Source organism: Pholcus phalangioides, unplaced genomic scaffold (assembly GCF_987345545.1).
Source record: "Pholcus phalangioides strain wild (caught in Gottingen) unplaced genomic scaffold, Ppha-v1.0 ptg000015l_1, whole genome shotgun sequence".
Lineage (NCBI taxonomy): Eukaryota > Metazoa > Arthropoda > Arachnida > Araneae > Pholcidae > Pholcus > Pholcus phalangioides.
The window spans coordinates 111,725,647-111,741,209 of NW_028301608.1; the positions used below are offsets into that span (position 1 = coordinate 111,725,647).

Genomic DNA, 15,563 nt, shown 5'->3' on the forward strand with positions numbered 1-15,563 from the left:
CACTGCTATCGGCTGTTGTGATTCCTGCATTACTGTGTGACAATATTCACGGAACTGACGATTGCCTTTATTATAACGACAGTTCATGGTGCCACCGGTATCCCCTTTAATGTGCAAAGAGTGCTTAAAGGGGGTGACCTCTCTGGTCCGGCACCCGGAGCATCAACCCAACTGCCTCCCCCACCCCAGTTGCGGCCCTGCCTAGAACGTATTTTTAACACGTGACCTATATGATGAAATATTTTCTTTGCATGAATAAATGTTGCAAAATTAATGCTTAACTTTATAAAAAAAATAATTATCTGTGTGTTCTTAATTTCTTCTATAACATTATATTATTCAGGAAAAACTAATGCCTTACGGTGTCAAGGAAGACAAAACTATTTCTAAAGTTGTCCGAATCATTTTCAAAAAAGTGAGTATTGTTATTGTTAAAGAAAATATAAACAGCTGTGAATTGCCTATTGATACATATTATTTGCGATGTGTTAGGTATAGATTGTACTTATATTGACAGATTGGTTTATTTATGAAGTCTTTTCTGTTCTCTAATTTCACAGAAAAAAAACTTTTCCTCATGAATTTTTCCCGAGTTTCATTAGAGGTTTTTATCCTGAAAGATAGCAATATAACCAGGAACATCTGATAATCTGAATACAAATGAAAACGCAAAATTATTGTTTTCAATCAACTCAAACTGGTGCTTTCTTGTCAATGGATGTTGAATTAATAAGTTGTGGTCGATAACATCATCCCCCTCTAAACCCTAAACACTTCAATCATATCACCCCCATGACCTCCAAAAACATATAAAAAAACACAATGTGTCTTTTCCTATCTTGAGAGCCCACCAACAAGTTCACTAATGTTAAGCGCACATTTGTTAGCATGCCATCAGAAAAGTCTACATTTCAAGTAAGTATAGACTGAAAAAGGAATAGCATACTTTAGAGTTTAGAGCATAGTTTCCCAACCTTTTTTGTCCCATCGCTCCCTTCTTCGAATTTTTTTCTATCGCCCCCAACGCAATCTCACACAGAGGATCCTATGCTATACTAGTAGCTTCTACCGTCTCCCTAGAACCTTCCATTGCTCCCACGGGGGCGTTAACGCCCACGTTGGGAACCACTGCTTTAGAGTCTATATCGTGTGAAAGAGAAAAAATAGCATCACGAGGATGCAAAGAGATGATTTAAAGTATGGAATTATATTCGATTTTTTGACCATCGCGGAACAATGATCTGAAAACTGAAGTCTCTCTTCGATAATAATTCTTGAATTAGTAAACGTCAATGGAATGGGGAGTCCCTAAAGCTTTTTGATGGTCTCTACTTCATCCAGTCAGAGAATCTGCCGCTTTGCGGTAGTGTGGGCATCGTCATAGACTCTCATCTTGAGGACCCAAGCTTGAACCCCACTGACGGCATAGTGGTGGTTGGATGAAGCTGGTTTTCTGTGGTTCCTGAACCTCAAGACGCCAATGCGAGATGATGTCTCATTTAAAAAAAAAGTTTCTCTAAAGAGACTAATAAGACCTACGCTATTTAAAAAGTTCACGTAGGACCCAACAAGCCAAAAATGACCAGCCGAGTTCTGATTTCGGAAGACAGATGGCATCATTATTTGACGAGCAACTCATAACAAGCATTCCTCAGCAACAAACTTCATGACAGGTTCACAACACACAAGCGCACAATACCGACATGCATCCATTCGTTAGAAATTCTACAGAAAAATATGGACGAGGTGCGCGTGTGGTTTAGTAGTAGTGGTAGTAGACAGATAATTTTCTGGTTAATATAACAAGCGACCTTACCAGTGACGACAAATCTAATTGTACAGTTACATATTACTACTAATTATAACTATACAAACTGCTTCTTATTCTAATTCCATGTAAACGCATAAACATGACAGCTCTAAAATTCACTCACAACACTAGATACTCCTTCAAACTGTTAGGTTCACGTACAGACTTCCGGCACAACTCATTCGGAAGTGAATTGCCCATGGTGATAGGCCGGAATTGTACTCGGTTTGAAAGAAGGAAAAAAAAACGCATAACAAGTTTATGATGATGTATCCTATCGAACGCTTTTTGAAAATTTAAAAAGAAAACATCCAAATTTTTACCTCATGGAAAGCATTAGTCATATGATTATAGAAGCATGGAAGGTAGGTTTCACATGACTGTTGTTTACTAAAACAATACTAGTTATTCGGCAGTTGTGTGATACCCCACTATCTACTTCACCAGCTGTCGTTTAAAAATAGCATCCGAAATCTTTGGAAAAAACTCATTAAACTAATACAGTTTTGTATGAATTACCTACTCTATATTTTTCAACGCATTGAAATACATTACAAATACATTGTACGGATTAATAATTCTATTTTTGTTCTCCTCAGGCTGAAAAAACATCGAAAAAATTGGTTGATGATAAAGGCAATGTTGACGAAAGTGTCGTGAAGACTATAGTCGAGGAAGTTATAACAGAAATACAAAAAGTTGTAAGTATGAAAATTTTTTATGGCACAACTAGAAAGTTTAACTGACTCAATTTCAACGGCCAATGTTCCCAATTAGGAACATCGGCTCCATGAGTTATAAAAAAAATATTTTTCTTACATGAAAGCACTTGATTTTTTTTCCTGAACATGTGCGATTACAAACTTAATTTACAAAACGAAAATTACATTCATTTTCAACACTTATGCCACAAATTTAAATTAGTTAAATCACACATTTTTAAGGAAAAATATACTTTTTTTAAAATTTTAATGTTGTTTTCTATGTGCACATGAGTCTATGGAAAACTTACGTCCAGAAAACTTATGACATTTGTTTTTTATGATTTTTATGAGTGAAATCTCTAAACTAAAGGCTCAGGAGCTAAATAATGAAAAATTTAAAAAAATCAATGCAAATTATAATTCGGCCGGTAAAAGGTTAATGGCCGGAAATCACAACTTATACAATTTGCATACCAGTAATAATTCGTATCATTAAGAGATCATACGAGATTTTTAAAGCAATAAAAAATGGCTGTATCACTCACACACAAGTCGATGTAATTTACTAACATCTTTATTATTTTTTTTTTCGAATTTAACATGATGAAATAGTACATAATAATGCGAGAAACAAATTCATCAAGAGATCCCGTGGATCTGTACTGATGAACACGAAGTACCGATGAATAATTACAAATGCAATTTCAAAGACATAACAAACAGATAAACAAAAAAGAAAAAAATTGATGATGACGTCGAAGTAATTCTGCATCTATGAACAAGTTTATAATCAGAATGCAGTGCGGCATTCCAAATATACAGTGTACTTTCATATACATTATGAACGATAAATATGAAATGCGAGAAATGTTTAGCGACTTCGATAATTGTAGGCAAACAGCAGGAAGTGTACTTGGACATTGATAAAATTGGATTTAGCACTGATCGATAGAGCTCTGTTTTTTGTTTTTCAAAAATGATCGTCGATGTTATAGCTATTGAAAAAGAAGATAATTTTTTAAACGTTTTTTCAGTAATGGTATGGAAGGGAAAAAATAATATCATGCGGTATATGTAGTTTGTTTAAATATATATTTATTATATATAATATATTTTTAAAATCATTTACCATCGAATCTTTCGCACTTATTCGAGTTAAATGATGTTTCCACATGCAAATATGACGAAAATATTCAAAAAATAATAATAAATGCAATTAAAAATCGATATAATATGAGGTGAAATAAATTTTATAGTAAAAAATACACGAATTTTTCTTAATTTCTTTGAAGGTTATTACTACAATTTTATTCATAGTCATAACATATACTTATATTTATCATTTTAACCATGTTTGATTTGTTGTATTTAGGTGAAGGTGAGTGCAATTTGTTTTCAAATTAAATTTCTGACTGATACACGCCCACAAATTAAATTTATATTGCAATTTCAGAATGACTGACTGGTGTCGTAATTTTGGAGGAGGAAATAAATTTAGATACTTTACATTGAGAAATGCATATATACACTTGTGATATAATGTTGCAAAATTTGACTAAAAAAATTCGAAATGGCTAATTCAAAATACAATAACCTTGGTGATCTGACTACATGACGCTTTTCTTTACTTTCTTGTCGAAAATATATGAATTACTCCTAAGCCCAGTCAAGTCGAAAACTTAATCTAAACAGCTATTGAAAAAATGGCATTGATGTTTAAAGAACTCGTGGTTAAATATTGTTCCGGATAATGTCTCTCATAAGCACTCGAGGTGGCAATGCACGAAGCAATTCGAAGGAGAATACAAATTTATTTCACAGAACAGCTATGTGCACGTATTTACAAGCAGCGATTTTGACGAAACCTGCTAAAAACAGAGAGCGACTTCTAACTTACAAGAGATCTCGTCTCTTCAAAAAATGTCAACAAACTCCTAGTTCAGCGGTGGCAATGCCACTATAAAGCTAAAAAGAAAACTTCCAGAATTACCTCGACGATTCCTGCTTTATCTTCACACTTCTCTTGGCGATATGACGTCGCCAAATCATTGGAACTGTTGCTAAACTTGCTAAGTTTGTCGCTAATTTGGTGAGATTTACAGAGAAATGCGATAATAGCTTTTAAAAGCGCGAAAAATGACAATAAATAATAAATAAGGACTATTAACATGATTTTCGTAATCATTTCGTGCAATAAATATTTATTGCACGTTGCTACTACCAATTTTTCACTCATCCGAACGGCTCACGATTAAAATCCGTTCAAATAAGAGAGACTAGTTGGGTTATAATAAGATACATAGGTACATTTTTTTTCACTAAATTATCTTATTTTATAACAGGACGTGATCAAGACATTCGATATTGTCGACAATGGTGGAATCTCTAAATTCATCATCAAATATGTGAGTACGCAGTACAAACCTATTCAGTAATTTGTGATAATGTATAATAAATAAATTCATGAGTACATTATTTACATATACAGTATTTATATATAGTATATAATAATATGTTACTATCGCCCTCCCCCCATGAAAGGAGCTTGCAATATGACTTTCAAATAGAGTTAAACATTTGAGTTTCTGGCAAAACTTATAGATAATTCATCCAACCAGCTGATAAATCCAAAAAAAATTAAAATTTGCATAAGGGTGGGTGATATAATATTATATTAATACCTAAATATATAATGTTATATTAGTAATTAATTAATGTAGTATTTTATGCAGGTCCGGAAGTCTTGATATGATTTGAAAAACATTATTAAGAAATGCTATTAAAGATAGAGACAAAAATTATTTAGTTTAAATCATTTGAAAGGAAAAGTCTCAACGTGTTTTTTATATTTACTACAAAATTTCTAAATGCGCACTTCAAGTGACGCGAAGGATGTCAATCTTATATTAGCATTTCGTGCCATGTTATCCATTACATGGATGCTATAAAGAATAGAGGAAAAATTTAATGGGAAAACAACCTTTTTCTTAGAATTTACTTATATTATTTTTATTGGGCTGTTGAAACTAAACTTTTTAATTGAATTTGTGGATTTTTTAAATTTTTTTATATTTGTAACTGCACGAAATTTCTTGGTGGTCCAGAACTTCTGACCTGTTTTGAAAAAATATATATTAAGAAAAACTTAGTGATAGAGAAAAACAGTTTAAAGCATTTAAACGAGAATTTTCAAAGTTTTTTTTTAAAATTCCATTTGTGTTAATTTCACTCTTTTGATGTAATACCCATGTTACAAATAACATAACAAGAAATGCTAATACATGTTTTCCTCCTCCGCTTCAGTAAAATCGCCGGTGTAGAAATTTTGTAGCAAATAGGAAAAAAAACCTTTCAAATTCTTTAAACCGTTTGTCTCTATCTTTTATAGGTTCTTTTAATGTTTTTTTTTTTTTTTTTTTTAAACCATGTCAGGACTTCGAGACCACCCTGTATTTAATTTTCTAGTGTTCCGGAAACTAGGCTGGAAGAGATCTCGGCAACGAGATAAGTCCAGTGGCAAAGTTCTGGCGTTCATTCAATCATTGTATTTAATTTCCATAGTTTTTAGTTTCTTCATGAATAATGCTCCTTTTTGGATTTTTAATTAAATTTTGACAAAAATTGGAATTCTTTTTTTGTAGATATTTGTAAGTAACCATTTTTTTTGTAGGTATTTATATTCAAAAAAAAAATATTTATATTTTGCTTACCGTACTAACCATCTATTTTACAAGTGAATTCCTCTTCTCTCCATTTTTCCTCAGGTTGTCAAAAAGTCAAATGAAATAATCGATGATAGCGGAAAAGTGAATCCATCAACGGTCACTTCTGGTACCAAAGAATTTATCGAAAAAATCAAAGAGGATGTAAGTATCTCAAAACTGAACAAAATTGTTAAAAGCTAAGATGATTCAATTCGGGCATAGTTAGATAATCATTCACTAGCGGATATAATTATGCTAATTTAAACTGAAATAAAAATAATTACCTATTAGCTGAAAATTTTTAATTTTTTCTTTTGACGTTCGATATACAGCGATACCTTGGCTAACGAAGATGATTCGTTCCGGAATCACGTTCGTTAGCCGAAATCTTTGCAACCCGAAAAGTGATTTCACGTAGGTTTCTATGGAAAAATTGTTTGATTTGTTCCAGGTTATGCCCAAAATTTAAATATACTTTTTTAAAAAACACTAAGAAACGCTATAAAAAAGACAAAATCTAACTGAAGGGTGAAATGAGCATCTTTAAAGTTGGATAAAAACGAGAATTCTACATGAAGATCAGAGATATTACAAATCCAAAAGGACTTCGAAGGCCGGAATTACACTATAAAATTTCAATAAAAAATATTTTATTAAACTTCTCAAATGCATCCGATAAGCTTATCGATTTGCACGAATCTAACCGGTAGCCTTATTGGCCACATTTTTCAAGTTTTATCAAAGAGCTTTCATAAAAGTTATAATAAAATGCCGGCCTTAAACCGGGATGACACTATAAAAGTTTTAGAAAAGTTCTTTTATAAAACTTGACAAATACAACTAATAAGCGTATTGGTTACATTCCAGCAATATTGATTGTTTTCAAGTTTTGTAAAAGATCCTTTATCAAAATTTTATAGCATAATCCCGGCCTTAGGTTCAATCAAGAGTTAATAAAACGTGCTAGATAGAAATTGTTAAGAAAGTGATTATAACTGTGGGAGTTTCGTCATGCTCCGTAAAGAGAATTTTTTTTAAACAAAGTACAGTCGATCCCGCTTAGTTTTTTGCTGTTTTCATGCCTAATACGACTAACTTCCATGAATATAACTTTTTCCTATAATGATAATGTTAACTTTTCCCGGATATAACGTTCAAATCTTTTGCTATTTCCGCTTACTACGTTCGGAAAATTCACATCGAGCTTTTCCACCCTTGAAATCAGTGTACTTTTCCACACTTTTTACACCTAAAGAAACGAAAATGGTGATTATGTGTGTGCTACCGTTGAACGTGTTTTTTCTTGTTCTCTCACCTTGTCCAACAATAGTGTGCAGAGCATAATTGCCCTTACCAGTGTTCACATACACAAAGTTGACAGCAGTCATATCTCTGAATAGGAAGACTAACTGATAAGAACTAGAAAACGTTTTAGAAGAGGTTACTTTTTTTTCCTTTGCGGTCTCATTCAAATTTGCCGCATTAGATCAATTTAAAAAAAAAATGAATCTTCTCATATTGATATTATAGACAATTACATATAACAAAGGAATAAACGGCGGTCTTTCTCATCCACTTCTGAATCTGTTGATACAAAATCAAGCCGCAAGAAAGAGGACATTGGACACAAAACACAAATAACTTGGCAGATTATCAGACGCCAACATCAAGTAGTATTTAAAAGCCGCTTTTTCATATAAGAAAAATCGGATTTACCAACTGTACTTCTGGGAACTTAATTCTTCACAGAACAGCCAATACGATGCCTTCATGACTTTTTAAATTTCGAAAAATGAAGTAAAAGCGTTAAATTTTGCTGAGCACAGTTCGAGCCAAAATGTCTCAGAGCAATTTAGAAAGAAAAACTTTATGTTTAGAGGGAAAATAATAACTCTTCAATTTTTTTTGTTGATGAAAACCGCAGTCAACACCAGTTGCAATGTTTGGAGAAGCAATTAAATGCCCGGAAACTCTTCGATATTCTGTGGAAAAGCAAGAGTATATGCCGTGTTGTCCAAATTTTACAGAAATTTGACTGTTATAAAGGAAAACTGTTATAGTAAACTTTTATTATAACAAATAACTGCTTGTTATTAAATCTCTATATTACGTACCTTAATGTTTGATAATAAATTAAAAATGACATTAAAAAAAGCTATGGTCGGTGTAGGAAACTGTGTATTTTATTCTTATAGACATTTCCCGCTTATTACGTTTTTAGTAACGGTTTCTTGAAAAACGTTATAAGCGGGATAGACTGCATATATCTCTAATAAAAGCGAAAATTATAATTTACGTACTGCATATTCATCTTCATATGCGCTGCATAAACTCTTTAAAATAATAACGAAAAAATGTACTTTTATTTTGAAGGTGAAAGTGAGTATTCATTTGTTTTTTCATTTTTTTACACTTTCCCATGATATTTTCTTACTAAAATATATTTTACAGGAAAAATTAGAAACGTAGGCAGTTGTTACGTTTACATTGTAAGGCTATTACTATTGCATAAAGCTGAGAATGTGCCTTGAAAATTTAATTACTTTTTTTCCCTTAGGATGAGTTGAAAACTCGCGAAATAGTCCAAGTTCCTGATAACATTCTTCACAAATTCATTGGCAATGTATTGAGGAAAGTAAGTATGAACGTTGTTCGTTAGAATATTTTCAAAGCTTAGCTCGTTATTGGAAATATATTTATATTATCAATAAACACTAGTTTAGAATTCATATTGCAAAAATGATAGATGATGAAACAACACACACAAATACATCAATTTATTGTATAAATTTCAAAAATATAACCATTCCTGTTAATCAACTGAAAAATGCACGTGAAAATATGATTGTACGTGAGTACGCTGCACGTATGTCTGTGTATATAAATATATATATATGATTTCTTTGTTCAGTTAAAAAGTTTAAAAAATATATATGATTTTTATAAAAATATTAACCATTTAGTACATTTAGAAGGTTGTTGCTTAATTCAATTAACTCTTTAATTGAATGCATATTGACCCACTGGAATTTTTTTAGTCTCTTCGGATCACAGAGTATCTGCGTTGTTTTATTTGTTCTGTTCAGTCCAATAAGAAAAATCACCGATAATTTTACATAAACTTTTCTTGAATCGAAATAACTGTTCCCTCTCAAAACTTAATGTGGTAAATTGGAACCGTGTTATATCAGTAAAGTGACAAGTTTAAATGTGAATGAGTATTTCATTTCTCGTTACATTCCAATACGACGGTCGCATAATCATAGCTTAAAATATATTCACATAAATTAATTTTTTTTAAGGTATGTGTAATTTTATATAGACGTATATTCAAATGTCTTTGAATTTTTTAAAATGAAATCCCGTCCAAAACTATCATTGACCTCTCTCTACATCATCCATGTATTGAAATACAACGTAAAATAATCTCATTTCTGTGTAGAAGGTCTAGTCCCAAAACCTAAAGACGTAATTATACGAATGGGATATCATTGAATAACTCAAATGAGTTCTATTTAAGGACACACAAAACTTTCATTTGTTCTGATTCCTTCTTGAGATATGAGCGTTTTCATGTATCCCGTTACGTTACGTCCAGATTTTGGAAAACTTATTATAATAGAAAATTTGATAAGTTTGGAAGCTTTGTAAGAGAATAACGTTGAGAGACGATCGGTTTTAAATTTTACTAATTTACTGAAATAGAATTAATTGTAAGAAGTCACCAACGAATAAGGCAAATATACGAAAAACACAAATTTGTAATTTTTCGTCTACTTGCCTTATTCGTTGGTGACGTCTTAATATTCTTGGGCAAAGTTGACCAACTCTTCCATAGAATTAATAACGGCACAAGCAGTATTATTTGTTGTAATGCATTCTTCAAATGTCAATCCAATAATGAAATATTTGTTTTCATCATTTTTGCAGTTAGTAGTAAGTATGAAGTCTCTTGAAGATTCAACCAGTATAAATAATTAAATCTTTCATCCAAGGACAGTACAGTAAAACCTCTATTTTACGGACACCGGTGGGAGAAAAAATTCGTCCGTAAAAAGGGTAACCGTTATTTAGGGATTTAAAATGTATTTTATTATACAAAGGGGAAATTATTATTTGGCCGTAAAAGAGGGCAGGCTATATCTGAGGGGTGTCCGTTAAGAGGGGATTTTATTGTATTATCATTTGGTACTGATTCACATCACATTTGCAAATGACGAAATATAAATGTGCCCTATCAAACAATTTAGAATAAGAGATAATACTATATTTAGAAATTTACTCCTATAATTTTGTCTACCTATGTCAGCGTTTCTCAACCTATGGTCTACGGGCCAGAAGTGATCAGCGACGATGTCATAGGTGGTCGCAGGCAAACTTGATAATTTGATTCTAACTGAATAAAATATTATTCATTTGTTGTAATCGATATTCATAATATCCATATGGGCTCAAATAAAAATTATACCTTCATACTTAAGCCCCGTTCACATGTGCAAATATTGCGGTAGCATTGGGAGTTCTAGCACCCGCTTAACGACTTTTTTCCTTTGTAAGGAAAGAAATGGAGAGCAGTTATTGGTGAAAATCCTTGAAGCGGGTTTTAAACCCGCTCTTTCTATTTCCCATGTATGAACGGGGCTTTAGATTCACCATAGTCATTTAGGAAAATGCGGTAAATTACGATCTTAAATACGGGATATTACTGTAGGTAAAAGATGTAATTTATGACAAATATGCTAATTACTGCAAAAATGAGTGATGGGTGGGGAGATAAACGGCCGCTACAAATCGCACTAAACAAAAATATATTTGACGAAAAAAAAACTTTGACATGAATAGGTGACCATATTTCGTTCAAAAAAATAAGGGGAACTGGGATATTTTAAATACGGTCAAATACGGGACGTCGACAATTTGTCCTCAAAAACGTTGCCATAGGTCGGCAAAATCCCTAATTTTATTTAAAACCGCTGAAAAATTTAAGGGGAGGGGGAAACGATGAACATGACAAATACGTGCGATTAATATTTGTATTTATAACCATAATTATCATAATAATTATGAAAACGCTGTTTATTCACGATTCTAATAAACATTATAACTTTAAATAAGCATCGTTGAAAAACTGAGCAAATGTGTATCGGAGCCACTGACACTGAAAATACTGGAATGTCCTGTTATACGGGACACTACTGATCCGTCGAATCATTTCAGTCATTTTACTGGTCCTTGGGTTAAGAAAGGTTGAGAAACGCTGCTCTATGTTATTTCAGTAAAAAACTGTTTCCACAATCGTGTAATAAAATATTTTATTTTTATTGCAACCATTAAAAAAAAAGCTATCAAAACTATTTCTCCAACTTTCGAATCTTCATGAATCTTTCCAGTATTTTGAGATCTGTTTAACAATTTCATTTTCATTATTGAAATTACATTAATTTTGTACGTAAAACAACACTTCACTAATTCCAATACTTCCAAGTACAGTATTTTACGTACTTTTTGTCGTGCATTTTTGTGAACATGATAACACAACGATATCGTCATTTCAACTCATGCAGTGATAAGTGAGAACATTGATCCCATTATTGAGGTGCGTCGTACGTTTTAGCACTGTATTCGTATGGGCTTGATTTGCGGAGTGTTTGTCATAACCGGGAAGCGAAAAATTGATCATCAGAAAGTGAAATATTGTGGTAGAAGTAGCTATGTGCTTCGCTGCATATGAGATTCGTAAATATTATGTGTAACATCACTAAATTTGAGAATCCTCGAATAGGGACTTATACACAGCGAAAGCAACCCAAAATATTAGTTTCTCAAAAAGGCGGCGTGAAGATGCAATTGCAGCATGGCCACCTAGATGGCTCAACAAATTCCACTAATATTACAAGAAACTTAACGAGCAGCCGTTGAGGTAATTAGATAAACCAAAAGTTATAGATTTCATGTTCTGGAAACCAGGGCCGGACGACGGGTGCAGTTGCCTCAGGTGGCAATCCTGACGAGGAGGCAAATTTTAAAATGACGAGGAGGCAAAGTGAAGTTTTCACCCCTTGGAAAAGTCTTAATTATGGCTCTACTCGGTCCATTTGCAAAAACAAATTAGTGCTTGGAGATTTAAGTGTAGATTTACCGAATTGTCGGTCTCTAGTAATTCGGCACCTTTATCATCTTGGCATGCTGTGGAGCAGATCTATTCAGTCATGCGGTGAAAATACACTGCATCGATTAACAAAAAACATGAAGTAAATTGATGCCACGTACTAAATATACATGGACCTACCTTTTTTGTACCACAGAATGAGAGAATACACCAGAGTACACTTTTTTTTGTTGCAAAAAAAAAAAAAATCTAATTTGTTTCGTATGATTTTTACAGGAAAAAAAGAAAACATATACTGACACTGAACCATTCATTGATGAAGAAGAAGGAACCATCAGTCCCGATAAACCGAAAAGTGCTACCGACGAAGTTATTGAAGAGATCAAGAAACCAGTAAGTATCACGGTAGACGTTGGGATAATTATATGATACTCCGTCGACAACTATGGTTGTCGTGCGTTTGTCACATCAACAATGCAGTGTCAAAACTCAACCATATAGTTTCAAAAATCAATCATGTAGTGTCAAAAATCTACCATGTCGTGTTAAAAATTACCTGTGTAGTGTCAAAACTCACCATTGTAGCGTCAAAACTCAACCACGGAGTGTCAAAACTCAATCACGTAGTGTCAAAACTAAAACGCGGAGTGTCAAAACTCAACCACAGAGTTCTAAAACTCACCCATGTAGTGTCGAAACTCAACCATTGTATATTTTAATTGCCAGCTTATGATAAATGACTTCGTCGAGATGTTTTAATTCGGCTCTCGTTGGTGGTAGTGGAGGTCTTATTTTCCATAGAGCATAATATAACCTTAGCTGTGGAAAAAAATGAACTCGGTTTGTCCTTATGCAATGAAAAAATTCACGAGCACTTGTAGAATCAAATGCACAGCATATTCCGCAAACACCGAATGCGAAATTAAATCAAGTTGCTATTTCATGTTTGAATAGTCATTGATGAGAACCATTATGAATAGTTTGGCCAGCCAACTCACTCTCACGGCATCAGCTTGACCATATAACCAAGAATCTGCTAAAATTGAGCTCTTCTAACATGGAACTATCGTCAAGACAATTCGAAGTCTGCATTGTGCCGTAAAGGACAAACATTCTTGAATTTTGAATTTAGGCGTTGCGTTTTTTGTACAAATAATTTGCCCACCCAGAAAATAATGCTCGAACAATAAAAAACTTTTCACGTCTGAGAAGTGACGTTCCACGCCTGAGAAGGCGGTGGAACGCCCGCCCTACAGTTCGGACTTGCCAGTCAATTTGTCGATTTCAATTCACTATTTCATTTTTCAATTTCATTTGCTCCCCTCTCATTTGCAAGAGCTCTAATATAGTGAAGGTTTGCCTCGCAAATGACACTGTGAAAGATTTGTTTATCTCACAGCTGAAGGGCTTTCTCGAAATAGGCTCGAAAATGAGGCCTCAGACTTGAGGGCCAAGAGAGTTACTTGAATTATGACATTCTATCAGCGTATACTACAGTTTGCAGACGTTTTTAATTAACCCTCATGCAGTTAAAATTTTTCCATTAGTAGGTGGTTATATTATTATTAGAGCCCGGATTATACACACTTAAAAAGTGGCAAAATATGCACTAAACACGCTGAAATATGCCTTGAAAAATGACGATATATACCGTGAAATATATGTATATCAAATATATGTGCGAAAAGCGAAAACAAATCCATTCAATATCATATGTCGAAGTATGGTAGTAGAAATAAAAAAATATACGCAAAAATAATAAAAAAATTATATATGTATGAATGTATTTAAAAGAGACAGAAAATGAAAAAAAATGAAAATATGCATTTATATAAAAGTACCGAAACATGCACAAAATAAAAATATGCCTTAAAAACTATTCAATATGCTCTAAAGAGCATGTATAAGTATGCTAAAAGATATAAGTTAAATGATAAAAAAATATATGCATTTAAAAATGTTGAAGTAAAAGTAAAACTGAAAAATTTGTACAAAAATGGAGGAAAAAAAGCATTGAAGTATGGCCTAACCTTTGCGAAAAGAAAAATATGCAGTAAAAAAAAAATATGCTCGAAAAAGAAAAAACACATGCATTTAGAAGAGCAAAAATATGCATTCAAAAGCGCTTAAAAATATGTCCTAAAATGAATAACATTTAATGGTGAAATATTTTCTTTAAAGAATTTAAGAAATCTCGATGAATTCGAAGAATATAAAAAATTAATTTCTTATGGCAGGGGAGAAAAACTTGTGAGGTGATTTTTATGGCCTTTTCTCCCCTGCCCTATCTACGCCATTCAAATTTTGTAATTACTGTTCTGCAATAATTATTTGTACGTTTGATTTTCCCACTTTTCTGTTCACATATAATGTGAACAGAATTTTTTTAGGATATCATATTATGATATTCTTGATTCTATGACGTAAATTAATAAATTTGAATTCGAATTTTAAAACCATTACTGCAATGTGATTAATAAACACAAATATACACTTATTCTAAAATTTTGGTAATGATTTTTATGCATTTATATGGACTAACGATAAAAAGTGCTATAATTGCATATGCGTTTATACATTTGCATATAATCCGGGCTCCAATTATTATTATATATTGTATTATTATTGTATTTTATATTATGCTATATATTATTATTCAACTGAGTTGTTCTGATTAGTCGTTGTTCTTTCTTTTTAGGTAAACGTAAGTAGTAAAATATACTCTTTTCCTAATAATATAATATGGAGAATTTTCGATTTGCCAATCGACGGTATCTTTTGTTATTAACCTAAAAAACTTCAAATTTTTTACAATTATTCCGTGTTTTATTTTGTTATTATATTGTTATTATTTGTTCCTTATATTGCTTTATTTTTTCTAAAAAAATGACAGTTACATTAAATACGCAACAAGATCGAGCAATTGTTGTGATTTTAGCAGATATTTTCCCACTCATGATATCGTTTTATTTTAAGAATAAACTGAAGAAGTACGACTTGGGAGACGACGAAGAGACCGTAGATGACATCGTAAAATACGTAAGCATTGAATATTCTGCCATAAGTTTTCAAGAGTAAAAACATTACGCCATACCTGTATCGATTTATTTATCAGTAGAGTTTCCGAATTAAAAAAAAATTCAAACTTGCGGAAAAAGCAAAATTTAAGAACATGTAAACCCGATCGAATAGAGTATATTGTGATTTTAGATAGCATTAAAGACGAAATAACTTAA

General features: G+C 32.4%; 1 long non-coding RNA gene across 1 annotated transcript; it reads left to right on the plus strand.

Annotated features, from left to right (window-relative positions):
• The first annotated feature begins 340 nt into the window (after window positions 1-340).
• LOC149077597 (uncharacterized) lies at window positions 341-2,567 on the plus strand. The gene is made up of 2 exons (XR_016194168.1): window positions 341-415; window positions 2,410-2,567. It is a non-coding gene; the product is annotated as an uncharacterized LOC149077597 (long non-coding RNA).
• Window positions 2,568-15,563: the final 12,996 nt, after the last annotated feature.